Source organism: Triticum aestivum, chromosome 6B, assembly GCF_018294505.1.
Source record: "Triticum aestivum cultivar Chinese Spring chromosome 6B, IWGSC CS RefSeq v2.1, whole genome shotgun sequence".
NCBI classification, from domain to species: domain Eukaryota; kingdom Viridiplantae; phylum Streptophyta; class Magnoliopsida; order Poales; family Poaceae; genus Triticum; species Triticum aestivum.
Window position 1 is genome coordinate 263,577,990 of NC_057810.1, and position 17,268 is coordinate 263,595,257.

The following is a 17,268-nucleotide window of genomic DNA, read 5'->3' on the forward strand; positions in this document are numbered from 1 at the left end:
TGTATCCAAACAGGGCCATGGGTTGAAACGTGCCTATAACGGCACTTTGTAGAGTAGTCGTTTCTTGGTAGGGCTGGTTGGTAAGAGCATGTACAATGGTTGATAAGGTAGTCTTATCTTAAGTCTGCCACGTATGCAAGTGGTAGTAGTTTCTTGGCATTTTAGTGGTTTCTTGCATTATTAGGGGTTTCTTGTAAGGAACAATGTACGTACTACTAGCGACAAAAGGCGATTCTAGGTTGCGTTGTACTCCAACGAGTACTACTAGTGGTCGCGGGAGTGTATACCTCGTTTTGTGGGTTCGATCCCGGCCGAACGCACGGCGGCCTTTTTTTAAATAGTACTACTACACTTCGCTGCGAGCCAATATTTTACACGGGTAGTTTGAGTTTTGAAGTCAAACGGACGTGCGGCCCCACAATCTGGGTGCACTGGATAGCCTAGCCACGTGAACGGGTTTTCCTTCCCAGCATCCCGTGGCTCGCGTGCTCGCCCTAGCCGCACCTCGCTTGCAGCTTCCTCATCAGCTAGTAGCATATTTAAACTAGCACCTCCCAATTAAGCCCGAGGAGCCGGAAAAGCCTGGCGGGGCATTGGGAACTGTGCAATATGGCTCTGTACGTAAAGTGCTCTACTACTACTCTGTAGCTTGTGGCGTTGCACGCATGGACTTCACTCCATTATCGGCTCTACTATAAAAGAAATTCCTCTTGACGTGTTTTTTTGAAACGGAGGCAAAAGCTTTGCTTCATCTCATTCATAAAGAAGGAACTACTAACAAAGTTCGACGAGATCCATTACACCTCCACAAATGGAAGCGAAAAGCCTAGTCTCGCTGTATCAAATAACTCAAATGTTCTGCCCCCGCAGTAACCGTCGCTGATAAACAGGCTGCTAGTGTGTGCGTGAGAGGAGCGGCTGAGTAGGCCAGCTACGTGAGAGGAGCGGCTGAATAGAGCACCGAGAGTACCCACTAGGCCACTACGCAGGTGTACTTTCCCTGCATTGATAGTACAACGATGGTTCTAGAGAACAGTAGTACCCTCCACTTCCAACTGTAGCTCCTTGGCCCTGAGATTCAAGAGTTCAAAACTGGTGCACTATACTAGACTAGACTAGAAGTACAGTACATCGCACTACTAGTTGAGAAAAAGTAGTACTAGTACTGCTACAGTACGAGTACGTACTCCTCCGTCACATAATGTAAGACGTTTTTTGACACTAGTTGGCGTGTACAAAAAATGGCAAAAACATACCCAAAATTTCTTAATCCACGCCAAAAACTACTACCTAGTGCCAAAAATTTCTTACTAGTGCTATTATTTACAGTATAATGCAATCCCATAACGTTCCATAATGCTAGTACTAGTAGTAAATAATAGCCTCACCCCTTCGCTGAGGAACGATCTACAGTTGGAAGGGACGAGGCCCTGCGGTTACTACGCTCTTATCTCCTCCTCGCCAGTTCCCCTCCCCCCGAAGAGAAGGCAGTTCGTCGCTGCTCCCATGGATTCGCCAGGCGGTTCTCCTCCTCGTCGGGGCTGGGAGACCTTGGACGACGATCCTCTGGGAGAAATCGCACGCCGCTCCGACGTCCTCACCGCCGCAAGACTCGGTGCTTCCTGCACCAACTTTTTCAAGACGCTGCTTAAACAGGCTTGGGAAAAGGCCATGCTTGTTGGTCTTCCATGCGTCCTCGAGGAGAAGGTTCTTCTATGGGACAATCCTTCGAACAGTCCACCGCTCCCTGGCCATGGTTGCACGTTGACTCTGCTAGAGTTGCCGACGTTGAGAGGTAGTCGGATTTTGTCCGATGAGCAGGTCAGTAATGGAGTTTGATCATGTAGTACTTAGTTATTCCATTTCCATCCCGTAATTTCTCCGCTGCCCACCGTCTTATATATAGGTCTGGGTCGGTGCCAACGAAGATTGGCTTGCATACCTCCGGCCGGATACCACCATCATTTTGCACAACATCCACAGCAGTGCGGCCGTTCCGGTAGACCCCTTCTCCACCATTGGGATCGGCCTTCCGGACTGGCTGGGCTTGAATACGTATGATGATGCCTACATGAGATTGAAGAAGATAGCAATTGCGGACCCTCCGACAAAGCGACGCGGCTACGATGATTACTATCTCATCGCGGTGTTTGACATAAGGATTGCCATCAATGCAAGAGGCAGTAACGGCAGAGGCTGGCGCATGTTGGCGGCGGCAGATTTGTACCCCTACACGTTCGAAGACGCCGTGCGCCATCTAGGCCGCATCTTCGCGGTGACAAGCCAGGGGACTTGTTTCATCTGGTTGCCATCCTACGGTACGGGAGATTACAAACAGAATGCACAAACCATCATTTGCATCCCTAACGGTACTCCATTATTTTGCAGGGACCAGTCATCCCCCGATCAAAATAAGATCGCCGATCCTGGATGTGCATTTGCATCCGCGATTCGGTCTAACCTGGAACCTTGTAGCTGACTTTGGCATATTGGGATCAACTATCTTAGCAGTCGTTACCCATGGTACCACTGATGTGCAACATGGTCACACAATCTACCACGATCGGACCGTCACCATCTACCCAGGTATTCCATTTTTTAACCCTCTCGCCTTCTCTTTCATTGTTGTACTAGTAGTATACTTAGTAGTACTAGTAGGAGTACTTTTTACCTTGGAGGACACGTATAGCTAGCTAGGCCCTTGAAGACTTGAACCCACTAGCTGCCACCATTTTTGTTTTTCCATGTCTTACTATCTCATCCATGTAGCCAAGAGTGGCTATATATAATAAGCCGGTTATTTTACTTCCTCTATACCGGAGTAGTACTATTTGCTGCACAGTATTACTGACCGCCATATTTGAGCACAACATTATTATGCATGGACCTTGACTATGTACATCACCATGTGTCCAGATCTGAGATGCCGTGTGTACCAGATGAACGGCGCCGAGTTCGACCCCCGTGATGCTACGTGGGTGCCGAGGAACACTCTTGGAGAGTACTCGCTTTTCATCGGGGACAGCTACCCCATTGTGAAGTGGATGCCACCTTCCGTGCACGACACGGAAGGCCTGCCGTTCATGAAGCATGGTTGTGTCTTCAGTGCGCACCGCCGGATGAACGACATGCTGGGACACGCTATCCCTGATTTATGCCGCTTCAGCTTGGATGAGTCTCCATCGTGTGGAACCGGACTAGAAAGCTGCGACAATGATTCCCGTTGCCCACCGCTATGGATCGTGCCATCCATGAAGAACACCTGGGACTGGAACCTAGAGGAGGACATGTAGCCCATCTATAACGTGTAAGTGGAGTACGGTAATTGTGAACGGTAGCGCTATGAATATATGTAGACTAGTCATGCATAAATTTATCACATGAATTGGAGATGAACTTGTGTGGCATACTGGCATTTGTCCTTTAGAATTTATTACTAGTAAATGTGTTATGTGTACGTGCAACTTGTGTGGTTGTTGCACGGGCTCCAACACGCTCTTTGAGAAAAAAAGGTGGCACAGCTTTGGATATACGTGACGTGGCGGCATCATACAGTAGCATCGTTCGCTATAGTTGTAGTACACTCCTACTAGGACGACAACTCCTATAAAACCTTGCGCTTGGCTCTTTGCCTCTTCGGGAGGTTCAACAGTTCGTACTCGTGTGAACCTTGCACTTGGCTCTTTGCCTCTTCGGAAGGTCCAACAATGATGATACTATAGTACAATATGCTTCTGGCAATCTGACACCGATTGAACTGTTGCACGTCCACCGCGAGGGCAAGGGCGAGGGCGAGGGAGAGGGAGAGGGAGAGCGCGCTGTAGTCAAAACCCTCTCCTCGTCCTGTGAACCACCGCGTGCGTGGGCGAGGGAGAGGCGTAGTAAGCAAGCTTCTCCTCGTTCGGCGAGTTAACGAGACACATCAAAGCAGTACTTGTACTAGTAGTCCATACTGCGTCCTTTCCGATTAATATGGCTTAATTTGAAATGAGAAAAATACACTGGCGATCAATGTATGTAACAATACGCTCTTTACGGTCACTATATAGTTTTGCGGTGATTATACGATCACTAGCTCATCATAGAGCACCGTATTGCACCCTACTGACCGGCCACATAGTCGACGTGGCACTTTGTTGACTGGTTAAATTGTCACCTGGTTTCCGGGTCCCACCTGTCAGTTGGCAGAGCAAAGAAATCAGTTAAACAAAACTTTACGCAGGCGTGACACGAGTCCAACCCTTGCGCGCGAACCGCCCCGGCTGTGTATGTGAGTGCATGCACGTGTACTCCCTCGGTCTTCCAACAAAGAGTGTACATCGGCTATAAAACAAAGACTATAGTACATGATGTACATCTACACTTCCAATGCATTTAGCCTTTAATCTAAATCGATATTGATTGACTAATGCACCAACTTGTGCTGTAGGTATAGGCTACATGTCTATCCTTAATTACAGCATGCAACGGCCTTAATTACAGCATGCAACGGCCTTCATTTAATCTTCTTCTCTCAATGGTCGCATGCACACATAAGTCTGCTACTTTTGGGAGTTAATTATGCCCTGGTCAATGTGTAAATCTCTAAATGTACAGTCTTTCACAGACTTAGGGAGTAGGTTGAGCACTTGAGCGTGAGCGTGTGTGTTTCTCGTGTGCTGTGTGCCGCATGGGTGCGCGAGTGTTGCGTGCGTCCATGTGTACGTGTGAGTGTTGCATGTTGCATGCATGCATGGGGCTTACTCCCTCCCATTGACATGTTCATATTTCAAGCTTCCTCTGTTCCCTCCATATGGTGATACTCCCTCTGTTCCCAAATACGGAGTAAGAGCCTCCCTCTGTTCCCAAATACGGAGTATTTGTCTTTCTACAGATTTCAACAAGTGACTAGGTACGGAGCAAAATGAGTGAAGTGAGCATAGAGGAATAGGGATACTGTAGAAAGGAAGTCCTCGTGATCCATTATTCCCCATCTCCGTCAGAGAGAACTATTCAACTAGTCTTCATAGTGAAGTGACAATACACGCTGCAGCAGATGGGAGACGTAATTAATAAGTTGAACCAACGTGTTGGTGTTACTAAATCAGCCTTACCCAGTATTGTCATCATGTTTTCCAGTAGAGCACGCTTCCGCAAATACGCCTACACACCTCTATCCTCCATTAACTGACATATGGGCCCTCTTGTGGTAGACCCACATGTCATCGGTGTAACTATTTACACTTCGAAGGACGGTGTATCCTGGTAGTAGTACTAGTAGAATTGAGATTTAATGCACTTTCTTCCCCGTCTTCCACTCTTCTTCCTCCTCTCTTCCCCATTGTCAGTCGCACACCATTTACCCCCGCTCACTGCTCGCCCGCCCGTGCCATCTTCCTTGGTAGCTCGCGTGTACCATATCCCCCCGCTCACTACTCGGCCACACGAGGAGAAGCTTCTTCGCTCGGCCGCCCGAATCCACTTCCCCGCTGGCTCACAGGCACCGAAAACCCCAATGGCAGAACCGACTGACACGTAGAGCCGTGATTAGAATTCCCTCCCCGATGTTCTCTTGGAGCAGATCTGTAGTCGTATGGACCTACTCAGCACCGTCCGTCTGGCCGCATGCCCGGTGTCTTTGTACCATCTACTCGTCTGCAACCGGCCGACTCTTTTTAAGACACCCTGCTTGCTGATGCCCATCCTCGCAGGTGGCCCAGACACCGACTTGACGATCCTACGGAGGTTGCCGTGGTGCCCCTCGACATGCTACCACTACCCGTCCACCTGTCCTTCATGCGCGGCCACTACTGGGCGGGCATGAAGGCCAACTGGATCGTCCTCATCCACCACTCCGGTAGTCCGTGGCATCTCGTGGATATCTACACCCAGCGAGAGATCACCCTTCCATCGTTGGATACCACCGCCATCAAGCCTCACAGCCCGCCGGACACTCCTGCCTACTACGCACGAGACACGTCAAGCTTTTGGCTCGACCTCTGTTTGCAGAAAGTTGTAATATGCGAAGTGCCCACACATCAGAAGACTACATGGATTACAAGCTCATTGCCTTGTTCAACATGGGATTAGTCTATCTGGAATCCGGTCGCCATACATGGTTATGGCTCATCATCAATCCTATTGAGGCAACATTTCTGTCTGATGCTATAGTGCATGATGGCATCATTTACGCGGTCGACGCACAGATTGGCTGCCTATACTGGTGGAATCTATCGTCGTGTAATTGTTCTATCTCATCTCATCTTTACCTTATGAATACGACTACCTGTTCATTTGTTACAAATTTAGAATACATAGCATGTCTATAAGCACATCATTGCTATATGTTCCTCTCATTTCCTAGATTTTTATGACCACACATGTTATTGTTAGAGTTAATATGAGAACAATTGGCATCTAATGATTGTTAGAATAGATATTATGAGCATAACATCATGATTTCTATATGTTACTCTCGTTTACAAGATTTTTATAACAACGCATGTTATTGCTTAGAGTTGATATGAGAACAGTAGTAGTAAGTGCTATGGTAGAATATGAGTAGGCGCTGTCATAGCTGTTTTCCTCTCATTGTTACATGATGTTTGAACCATGACATATTGCTAGAATATGAAAGCCATTGGCTTTTTTTTAACTTGGGGTATGATTACCACAGCATTGCAATTCTCTCTCTATGATATGTGTCACTGTTATAATAATATTAATTCCACATATACTCTAAACATGATTGTTTATTTTTGTCCTTTTGGTCTCCAATTTGAATTGTTGCAGCAGACGCAAATGCGCTGGCCTTCATAATTCCAGGACCTAGAATCATACCAGCCGATGAGTGGTGGTTTATCGCTCGTTCAGCTGACGGTGGTCATTTGATGCTCATTCGCACGTACCAAATTGACCAAACCATTACATTAAACCACATGCAGTACAATGCATGGGGCGTTCGTGACATTGATGGCTATGGCTGCTTCGTGTTCGAGAAAGATCCCAGCTCCGTTGGGCCAAGCATATTCAACTAGAGGCGGGTTTATAGCCTCAGCAACCACTCCTTGTTCCTCGGGCTCAATTATCCAATCATCCAACCAATCATCGATCATATCACCAACGATGATTACCGTGCTATGGAACTTCCATTCGCGAGGGGGGGACTGTGTTTACACATCATACCATGGGTTTCATGAATCACCATATCCAGAGATTCGTCGACACAGCTTGTTGCCAGATAATCTTCAGTGTGTGAAAGGCATCAAGCTTCCATGCGATGGATGGCTTTTGCAAACCCGACATGCGGCAATGTGGTTCATGCCAATAGCAAATATGCACAACTTGATTCGTGCTGATATCTAGACTGAGCCATGTATTCTGCTGCTGTAGCACGACCCTCTTTTGTTGGATATTATGTACTGTTGTTAGTTTGAAGCACTCCTCTGGTTTGAAGGATAGATACCTTCCTGGGATCAAGTGCATCCTAACTCACCTGCGTAGGATGTACTGATAATGATGATGGAGATGCTGTGCAGAAGCCATATATATATATATATATATATATATATATATATATATATATATATATATATACATGGTTGAACTGATGAATTCGAGTTGTTGTACTGTTGATGTCATTTCGTTGAACTAATGGTTTTTATTAAAAGGGTAAATAAGAGCTCCCTCCCGCTCTCTCCCCATTCCGTCGACCACTCCAGCCGTCGACCGAGCTGCTCGCGGCCAATCCCTCCACCCGCCGGCCTCCCTCCTGGCAACCCCGACCCCATCCTAGGTGCGACGATGGGCGACGGTGGCGGCGCTCGCGGGGGTGGCTGCCGGGGGCGACATCACAGGACATCGACGCGCCTAAGATCCGTGGCTACTCGAACGACTTCATGCTCGTACGCCCCCTCCCCCTCCTTCCCGCCTTTCCCTAGCGAGTGGAGCGGCTGGCCCGGTTCCTGATTTCGAGCCGATGGCCGGGTGGCCAGTGGAGCTCCGTTCTGGCGGGCGCGCGACCGCGGAGCCTCCCGATTCTGAACCCGTGGCCGTGTGGTCGGCGGAGCTCCGTTCTGGTCGGGCGCGTGACCCCGGAGCCTCCCGATATCGAGTCCGTGACCGGGTGGCCGGCGGAGCTCTATTCTGGCCGTTCCTCACCCCGTGCGGCACCAATGACCCTGTCCACCCGGCGCCACCGACTGTTCTCCCCCAACGGCCTCCTGCAAGCACATCGATGAGAGGTTCATGTCGTCGTCTACTCAGTTCACTATTTTGTGCTTTTTCTGAAGATAAATGGAAGTGCAAATGCAGTCTGCCAGTGATTTGCTCTTGAGGTTCATTTACTTACATTTGTAGGAAAAAAGGGTGGCGTGCTTCGGTTGGATGCCCCGTTACTAGAAAATCTTGTTGAAAAACTACAGTTTGTTGTAAAGATATATGTTTGAGTGTGCGCCCTTTTGCTCTCTACCTCCGCTGTCCATAGTTCTGTGGTATTCTCTGAGTACTTGTCAATGTATGTCTAGGTGCAAGTGCGCTGATGTGCTACCCATTTTCGTCAGCATATTCAGGACTTCAGGAAGGCTGTTGTTCAGCCCAAGCAAGCCACTAATCAGTTAAAGGAAATTTGGCAGCGGCTGCCTGCTGACTTTGTCAAAGTTAACTTTGATGCTGCCTTTTATGCGGATACTAGACAGGGAGCCTGGGGGTGTGTTTTTCATTCAGATCAAGGTGATTTCTTGGCGGCTAGACGGATATATGCAGCACATCTTGGGACCTCTGCATGCCGAGACGATGACATGTTTGAGGGCAGCAGAAGCGAGTGCTGAATTTGGCCTACACAGGGCGGTACCCGAATCTGACTCCAAGGTCCTTGTCCAAGCTCTGAACTCTTATGATTACGATCGGGCCACGATTGGCGTCCTGTTACACGAGACGCGTAGTGTATGTCATGCAAACTTTGAGTCATTTAGTTTCAATTTTTGTAAAAGGGACTGTAATAAGGTGTCCCATGAACTAGTCGCGTTTGGCTTTAGGGCAAGAGCTGCTGATGTTTCGTGGATCGAGCAGGCTCCAGACTGTGTTTCGGTGCTGGTCGCCAGCGAGATCGTTGCGTGGGTTTAGTAATAGAATGAATTTTCCAGTTAATAAAAAGAAGTTGAGAATTACCTATAATAGAGTGAAAGATTTAACAAAGAGAAGGCTGAGTTTGAGCATGCTTCCTTCAGAAAAGGTACAGTTCCTAGTCTCTGACCTCTTTCTTGTGTGCCTGTTGCTAGCTAGCGATGTTTTTGTTATGAAATTTTTTGTGAAGTTCACCCTCGGCATGGACATGTCATGGACCCTCGGTTCCTAGGGGGCTGATTGTATTTTTATGAGGGGGATATTATTCTTTTTAGCAGTTCATCACGCCATCGTGTTAGTATTGTTGAACTGATGAATTCGAGCATTTGTACTAATACTGTCATTTCGTTGTACTGATTCTGATGTGTATTTTGTCTGTCCTCGAGCGTTTGTACTGATTCTGATGTGTATTGATGAATTCGAGCGTTTGTACTGATACTGTCATTTTGTTGTACTGATTCGAGTGTTTGTACTGATTCTGAAGGTCGAACAGGGGAACAACACATTATAAGAAACAAAATACACATTTGAAGAAACAAAATAGGGGGATAACCATTGCACATGGTCTCATGTGTGCCTTCATCATAGAAAAATAGAGTGGATATCTCCAAGTTCTAAGGTTGAGCAAATCAAACATACAGAATATTGTCCAAAACCCCGCATTTTTTCTCACTAAAACAAACTTCTGTACTTGCATACAACCCTCTTTGAACTTGGACGGCATCTAGCGCTCAACTTGGACGATGACCAGTGCTCAACTTGAACGGAGGAGATTGTCGTTGCTTTTAACCATGAATGCTTCTAAAGACACTAGGTATTGCTTCAAAACTTCTTTATACTTTTCAACATGAGGGTTCTCTCAGTTGGGCCAAGAAGTAACCCATACATCTTATTTTTATTCTGCAAGAACGAAACACTGCAATGATTAACAACTAATCTATCAGTACATCCAGAACAATTTCAGTTTTCAGAACAAACTTCCATTGATGTGTTAAACTCTGAATCTGTATATAGGACATGATGGGTCTCAGGCTACTTACAAAATAGGTTGCATTAGGGGAGAAATTACCTCTATCTCCTGCCCGGATAAAGGATATGTACTTCTAATACACGAACAACAGAACTGAAGTGGCTCTTGTCACCGATCTGTAGTCGCTCCAGCCTCCCTCGTGCTGCATTCAGGGAGAAAATAAATTAGTGACAGAAAGGGGATTTAGAGAGGAAGAGAAACAGATGGGGAGGGCATTATAATGAAGTGCAAGATCATTATTTACTTGCAGCTGAGAAATGTATCAATGCTTAACTATAACGAAGTGCAGACATAGTGAAAAAGCATCAAAATGTTGATCAACTAATACTAAATTCTCTTAAAAACCAACACTAACATGTATTGTTTGCTTAGTCTGGGATGGACTGTCATTTCTGAAGGCACTTAATTACCTTTATTGCACACATAATATTTCAAGATTTCCTCAAGATTTGCACATTTAAAGCACAATGCAACGAAAGAACACACAACTTGAACCGAGAATCAAACTGAAAGTTGGGGTAGCATGCCTGTGAGAGGGAGGTCGAGGGCAGCAGGGCGTGTAGTGGACCAAGGACTTAGCTATACGGGGCCGGCAGCGGCGCTAGCGTGCGAAGAACCCCAGCCATAGTTCAGAGAGTACAAACTAAATGAATAGTAGCTGATCCATCAGCGAGCATGAATCAGAAAGAAAATGTTCAAAGAAAAATGAGATGGCGTTCTCACTGTGTGGGTGCTCAATGGGTGCAGCGCTGGGTGAAGATGGTGGTCGCAGTAAACTGCGGTCATAGCTCGACTTGGACAACTCCCAACGATTGTGGATCCCCTGGCTGCTGCAAGTTTGACTTGGTGAAGATGGTACAGCAGCAAGTTTGACTTTGTGCGATAACTTTGCTGCTTGAGAACCTGGGGTGTCCGTCCTTGAACTATAGGCATGTAGATTTTCAAATGATGAAAGTCACAAAAGTGAGCTATTTTTGTTTTACTTCAAATAATTCAACATGAAAAAGACAAATACAGATAAATATTTTTTGGTGCAACATTCTGAAGCAGGTGTCAGTTGACCTTTTTAACTACTTTTTTGCACAAGGAGATGATGTTATTGAACTGGCTAGGTACATTCAGTTTTACGTAGTATGGTTGGACTAGTAATGCAAGCACTGCTTCCAAGGTTTTATAGAGATCAGTAGCCATCCATCTATGAAATGCATGCAAACCAATCTGCATACACTAGCGGACAATGAAACAAACAACCCCTGTTTCTCAACTTTGAACTTTTGTATGGGTTTTCCCTCAACTTATTATATCCACGAGTCTGAACTGATGCAAGTATATAAGAATACCAAACATTTATTACCTGAAGCTGAAAAGGATCTGAAACAGGTTGCCTTGGAACTGCAACTTGTATCTTTTACTGCTCATCTTTAACATTAAGAAATTACTAATGAGTACTAGCATTTGTGTAAGTCATACTGATCAGTACTGCTGCTTGCCGTACTGATGAGCACTAGTACTGATCGCTAACACAGAGAATTTTTCATCTAGTTGACTTTTAACATTATATTAGAAAAATTGAGCTACAAAATAAAAAACTAGATTAGAATAGAAGCATTGGCTTATATTAGAAACGATGAGCTACGAGATAAACAACCAGATGCGAATTTGCTTCAAGTCAGGTTTGCTATTTTTTTGAATTTGATGCATGTTGCACTATAGGACTGCTACTGGTTTGCAAGTTGGACTTGAGTACTTTTAAATTGTTTGCATATTTTACTACCGATCTAGTGCTCTTTTTTCCAAAAAATTGTGTGTTAGAATAGAAGCATTTTTTCTATTTGGATGTTACTTTTAACATTAAGAATATTACTGATTAGTAATAGTATTTGTGTAGGTCATACTGATCAGTACTGCTACTTGTCGTACTGCTGAGCACTAGTACTGATCTAGCTAACACATGACGACTGGGCAGTAGACGAATTGAAACGCATTCAAAAGTTGAACTGAAAAAAATTGAAGTTCCCCTCACAAATATCAGATATCTGACGCAAAGCATAGTGGACTTATGTTCTTGTGTACTTTGAACTCTTAAAGTTTTGAAAATTGAACCTTTTTCCTCTGTGTACTTTGAACTTTTAATGCAAGTTGGAGACAAATACCTTTTGTGTTGTGTACTCAGAAGAGAAAAGGCTCTATTTTTCGTGCTAAACTGCTGCTTTTTTTGATTGACACAGGACTACTGGGAAGTAGACGAACTGAAACACATTCAAAAGTTGAACTGAAGAAAATTGAAGTTCCCCTCACAAATATCAGATATCTGATGCAAAGTATAGTGGACTTATGTTCTTGTGTACTTTGAACTCTTAAAGTTTTGAAAATTGAGAAGAGCATGGCGATCATAACCAAAACTTCAAACGGATTTAGGAGTGGGCATTTACTGAGCAAATCGATGGAGTTGCCGGAGCACCGATACCATCCTGGTCGTACCAGACCAGGGCATCCATCCTCCTGTGTATGAGCCTGCCCGTCCCCCACTGGAACCACGGCAAGGCAGTGAGCTCGACAAGATGCGGCACCAGGGGGCTCGGTTTGCGAGATGATGTAGCGGCGGAGACCTGTCTGGGAGGTGGGATTGGACTGACGTAGCGGCCTTAATCACCACCAACCTGATACCAGTTTATTTTCACCATACTCCATGAAGAACTCAGATTCGAGGTCTGAAAAGGAAGGATCAACCGCATATCAATGGCATAGGTTCATATCGCTAAATTGTGTTAACATACTGATCTACCACTGATGGTAAAAATATATTTTGAGAAGAAAATATTGATGTTGATTGCCTAAAATATACATTTAATTATATTGATTGCTTCTACAAAGTGATATTGATTGGCAAAAAGGACAGATCACAGAATCAGAAGACACACACACATCTAGAAAATCACTCAACACAGCTTTCTTTTGCATGTGTTGGATTTGGACTAAATGAATTACGAAGAGATTGAACATTGGTACATTAAACAGTAATCTTTTTCTCATATCTACCTACAACCCAAAGGTGCAAATGTGGAATCATCGACAAGGAAAAATAATTGAAAAGCAAAAGCATAACGTGTTCTACCATGCATCATGGTTTGCCCTACTTTTGGCGCTAATTTTGAATCACTAACACAAGAACTGGCCGAACTGCAAAGTACAGTAGCAATTGAGAAAAAATCAAAAAAACTTCTACATGGTTTCTTTTTAACTCCCAATTTTTTCCCAGTAAAGAAAATTTAGACAATCCATCAAACTTACTCGCCTCTTGAGTATGAACTTTTTAGATTTTGATCGGTGAACTTACCAACCACCAATAACACCAGAATACATGCTAACTCAAAAAAATAGAATACATGTACTATTATAATTACAAAGCACTATTACACTTACAATACACACATGTACCACACAGCAGTGTGTATTTGTACTGTCAATAACAACGAATTAACCAAAAACAACTAATTTATGAAGGAAACAATTTTTGAACTTGGTTTGAGCTTCATTTCTCAGATTTTTGAACTCCTGTTGTAGGTATACTTGAACTTGTGTGACACATTTTATTCAATTGAAAAGCAGCTGATTTTTGAACTCCTGCGGCTAACATACCTGATTTATTTCAGTGAAGGGCTGTGTCGGTGTCAAAACCGGCGGATCTCGGGTAGGGGGTCCCGAACTGTGCGTCTAGGCGGATGGTAACAGGAGACAAGGGACACGATGTTTTACCCAGGTTCGGGCCCTCTTGATGGAGGTAAAACCCTACGTCCTGCTTGATTGATATTGATATTGTGGATGTTTACAAGAGTGGATCTACCACGAGATCAAGGAGGCTAAACCCTAGAAGCTAGCCTATGGTATGATTGTAATGGTTGTTGTTGCCCTACGGACTAGAGCCATCCAGTTTATATAGACACCGGAGAGGGCTAGGGTTACATAGGTAGGAGATCTACGTATCCGTATCGCCAAGCTTGCCTTCCACGCCAAGGAAAGTCCCATCCGAACACGGGACGAAGTCTTCAATCTTGTATCTTCATAGTCTTGGAGTCCGGTCGATGATGATAGTCCGGCCGATGATAGTTCGGCTGATGATGGTAGTCCGGCTATCCGGACACCCCCTAATCCAGGACTCCCTCAGTAGCCCCTGAACCAGGCTTCAATGACGATAAGTCCGACGCGTATATTGCTTGGCATTGCAAGGCGGGTTCCTCCTCCGAATGATAGAAGATTGTGAACACCAGGATAGTGTTCGGCTCTGCAAAATAAATTCCACATTCCACCGTAGAGAGAATAATATATACACAAGTTCAATCTGCTGACGTTTTTTGCGGCATGACATCACGCCACTACCAAGCTATTACTTGAATCATTTTTTACTCTACCACCTCAGCACATTTAGCGAAGCGGTTTCCTTGGCACGTCTTGTCGAAGCAGAGATCGTGTTCCCCCTTAATCCGGGATTCTCATCAATACGGACGTGGGTAACCCAACCGCGCCCGTCGCCACGCCCCCTCTATCGAAGGCGAGGTCCAAACGGTCACGGAGACGGCTCTCGGTATTCTCACTCTTTATAACGGGACCAAGGCTCGTTTCTTTTTTTCAATCCTCCATCGAATCCTCTCCCCGCTCCAAGTTCCAGCACCTAGAGCTCCAGATTCGAGCGCTTTGGACCTTCAACAATGTCCGGTTCCGACCTCTAGGGCCGGTGGATGCCCTCCTCCGTCACGGAGGAGGACGTGCTAAAGCTGCGGGAGGCCAAGTACCTGGCTTATGAGATTTCGCACAGGTTGCCTGCCGAAGGGCAGGCCATCCCCACCCCCGAGCCCGGCGAGTATGTCGTTTGTGTATCCCACCTTCGTCGGGGTTTAGGCTTCCCGATGGATCCTTTTGTGAGAGGGCTCATGTTTTACTATGGGTTGGAATTCCACGATTTGGCTCCGGAGTCCATCCTCCATATTTCCACATTTATTGTCGTCTGCGAAGCCTTCCTCCGCGTCACCCCTCACTTCGGCCTATGGCTGAAGACCTTCAATGTGGCGCCGAAGATGATCGGGAGGCGTCAAGCGGAGTGTGGCGGGGCGTCCATAAGTAGGAGGGCCGATGCCCCGTGGCCCGCTGGCTCCTTCCAAGAGGAGCTCGGCCCGTGGCAGCAAGAGTGGTTCTATATTACCGTTCCGAGGGGCCGCAGACAAAAGCCGCTGCCCTTATTCCGCCCGGGACCTCCACGACGGTTGATGTCGTGGATCAACCAAGGGCTCAACTGGGGGCCGTCAAAGGACGTGCCCCTACTACAAGGCCGGATTCGAGATCTCCAAACGAGGGAGGTTGATATGGTGGTGGTAATGCAGGTTATGTTGATCAGGCGTCTCCTGCCCTGCAAATGCCACCCTCTCCGGCTGTGGGAGTTCAATCCGGAGGGCCCACGGATTCTTCAACACTTCATGGGTATGACACCCCTGGAGATGTACAAATTATTCTTCGGATCGCAAGAGGCGCGTCCGGAATTGACCGAGGATGCTGGCCTAAGCTACAATCGCCTGGATACTCAAGTAAGTAGTTCCAAGTCCGGACATACCGTTTGTTTGCCTTTCGTTGATTCGCCTTATGACCAACTTCCTTCTAAACAGGAGTGGATAGCAGAAGCAAAATTGATATGGTGTCCGGCCCCCCTCCCCGAGACCGCGCCGGATTCCATGCTGGTCCGGATGCTTGAGGTTGCGCCTCCAGAGGAAGGCGAAGGGGAAAGCAGGAAAGCTACTGCCTCGCCTAAGGAGGCTCTTGAAAGAGGGGGGGTCGAGAATCCCTCCCTCCAAGGGAAGAAGAGGACTGCCTCCGAGGACCCGGGGGCAAAAGCCCCTAAACGGGGGAAGAAATCTTCGCCAGAGGGTCCTGCGTCCGGGGAGGCCCCGGCCGCATAATCTCCCTTAAAGAATCAGCCCTCCAACGAGCCGTAAGTAGAAAGAAAGGAGTTTTATAATAAGGGACATCCCTATTTGTGATTCTGAGGATAACTAAAGTTTTTACCTTGTAGTTCGGATCTCCGTCCTTCGCAAATGAGCTCGTCTTCGGGGGACATTCGTCCGGAGATGATGGAGAGCGAGACGCCTCCGTCCGGGGCGCCGTCGGATAGGGCGGACGAGCCTGAAGTGTCATCACGGAGGGAGCCCCCTGGTTTGGCAAAGCCAGATAGTTCGGCGCCAACTAGTGTACGGCTGAAGGATCTTTTAACAGTTTTGCATATAGAATGCGCCCTGTATAGATAGTAGCCCCTGAGACTCGGTAGGTTGTCGAAATCGACAGCGTGCCGAGGATCAAAATCGTAGGTTTAAATTTCCGCCATGTCGATGCAGGTGGCGGGTCGTCTGGGGGCCAGCCGGACTGATGGAGTTGCTGAACTAAAGCGGCAACTCGCTGTTGCGGATGCGGACATCATGCTGGTTAACAGGCGACTTGATGAGTCGCAAGGTAAGTGTTTCTATGCGGTCACTTGGTAAGGGAGCCGAAGCCAGCTCCTTACAACATGTGTGTGAAATGCAGATAGTGCCGCTGCTGTGGAGAGCCTTCGGACCGAACTTGCTCAAGCCAAGGAGTAGGCCAGAAGGAGAAATGCGGCGGCCTCGAGGGCGGCCGAGGAGTTAGCGGCCGAAAGGGTCGCACACTGCCGGAGCAGGGAAGAGATGGCTGAAATGGCCGTGAAGTTAAAAGATGCTACCGACCGCAATGAGGCTCTTGGGAAGGAGCGCCTAGCGGGGCAAGAAGACCTGGGGAAGGCCACCGCCGAAGCCAAGGATGCCCGCTCTGCAATGCGGGCTATAAAGGAAGAGCTGCGCCAGGCCGGAGATATTGTAGCTGGCAAGCCTTTTCTGTTGCGCCGAAGGTTTACGGATCCAAAGTATGCTCAGCTGGGCCAACTGTGGGGTCTAGAGGACCCTTATATGGATTTAGCAGCGAGTGCGGCGGATGCCGTTGTGCATTTTCGAAGCTAGAAGGATCACAAGACGGAAGAGCTGTTTTGGTCTCAATTCCATAGTCCGGAGTGTTCACTTCCGCTGACCGACCGTTTGGCCGAGTGGGCTGAGCTAAATAGGTTGTCCGGGCTTGCTATGACG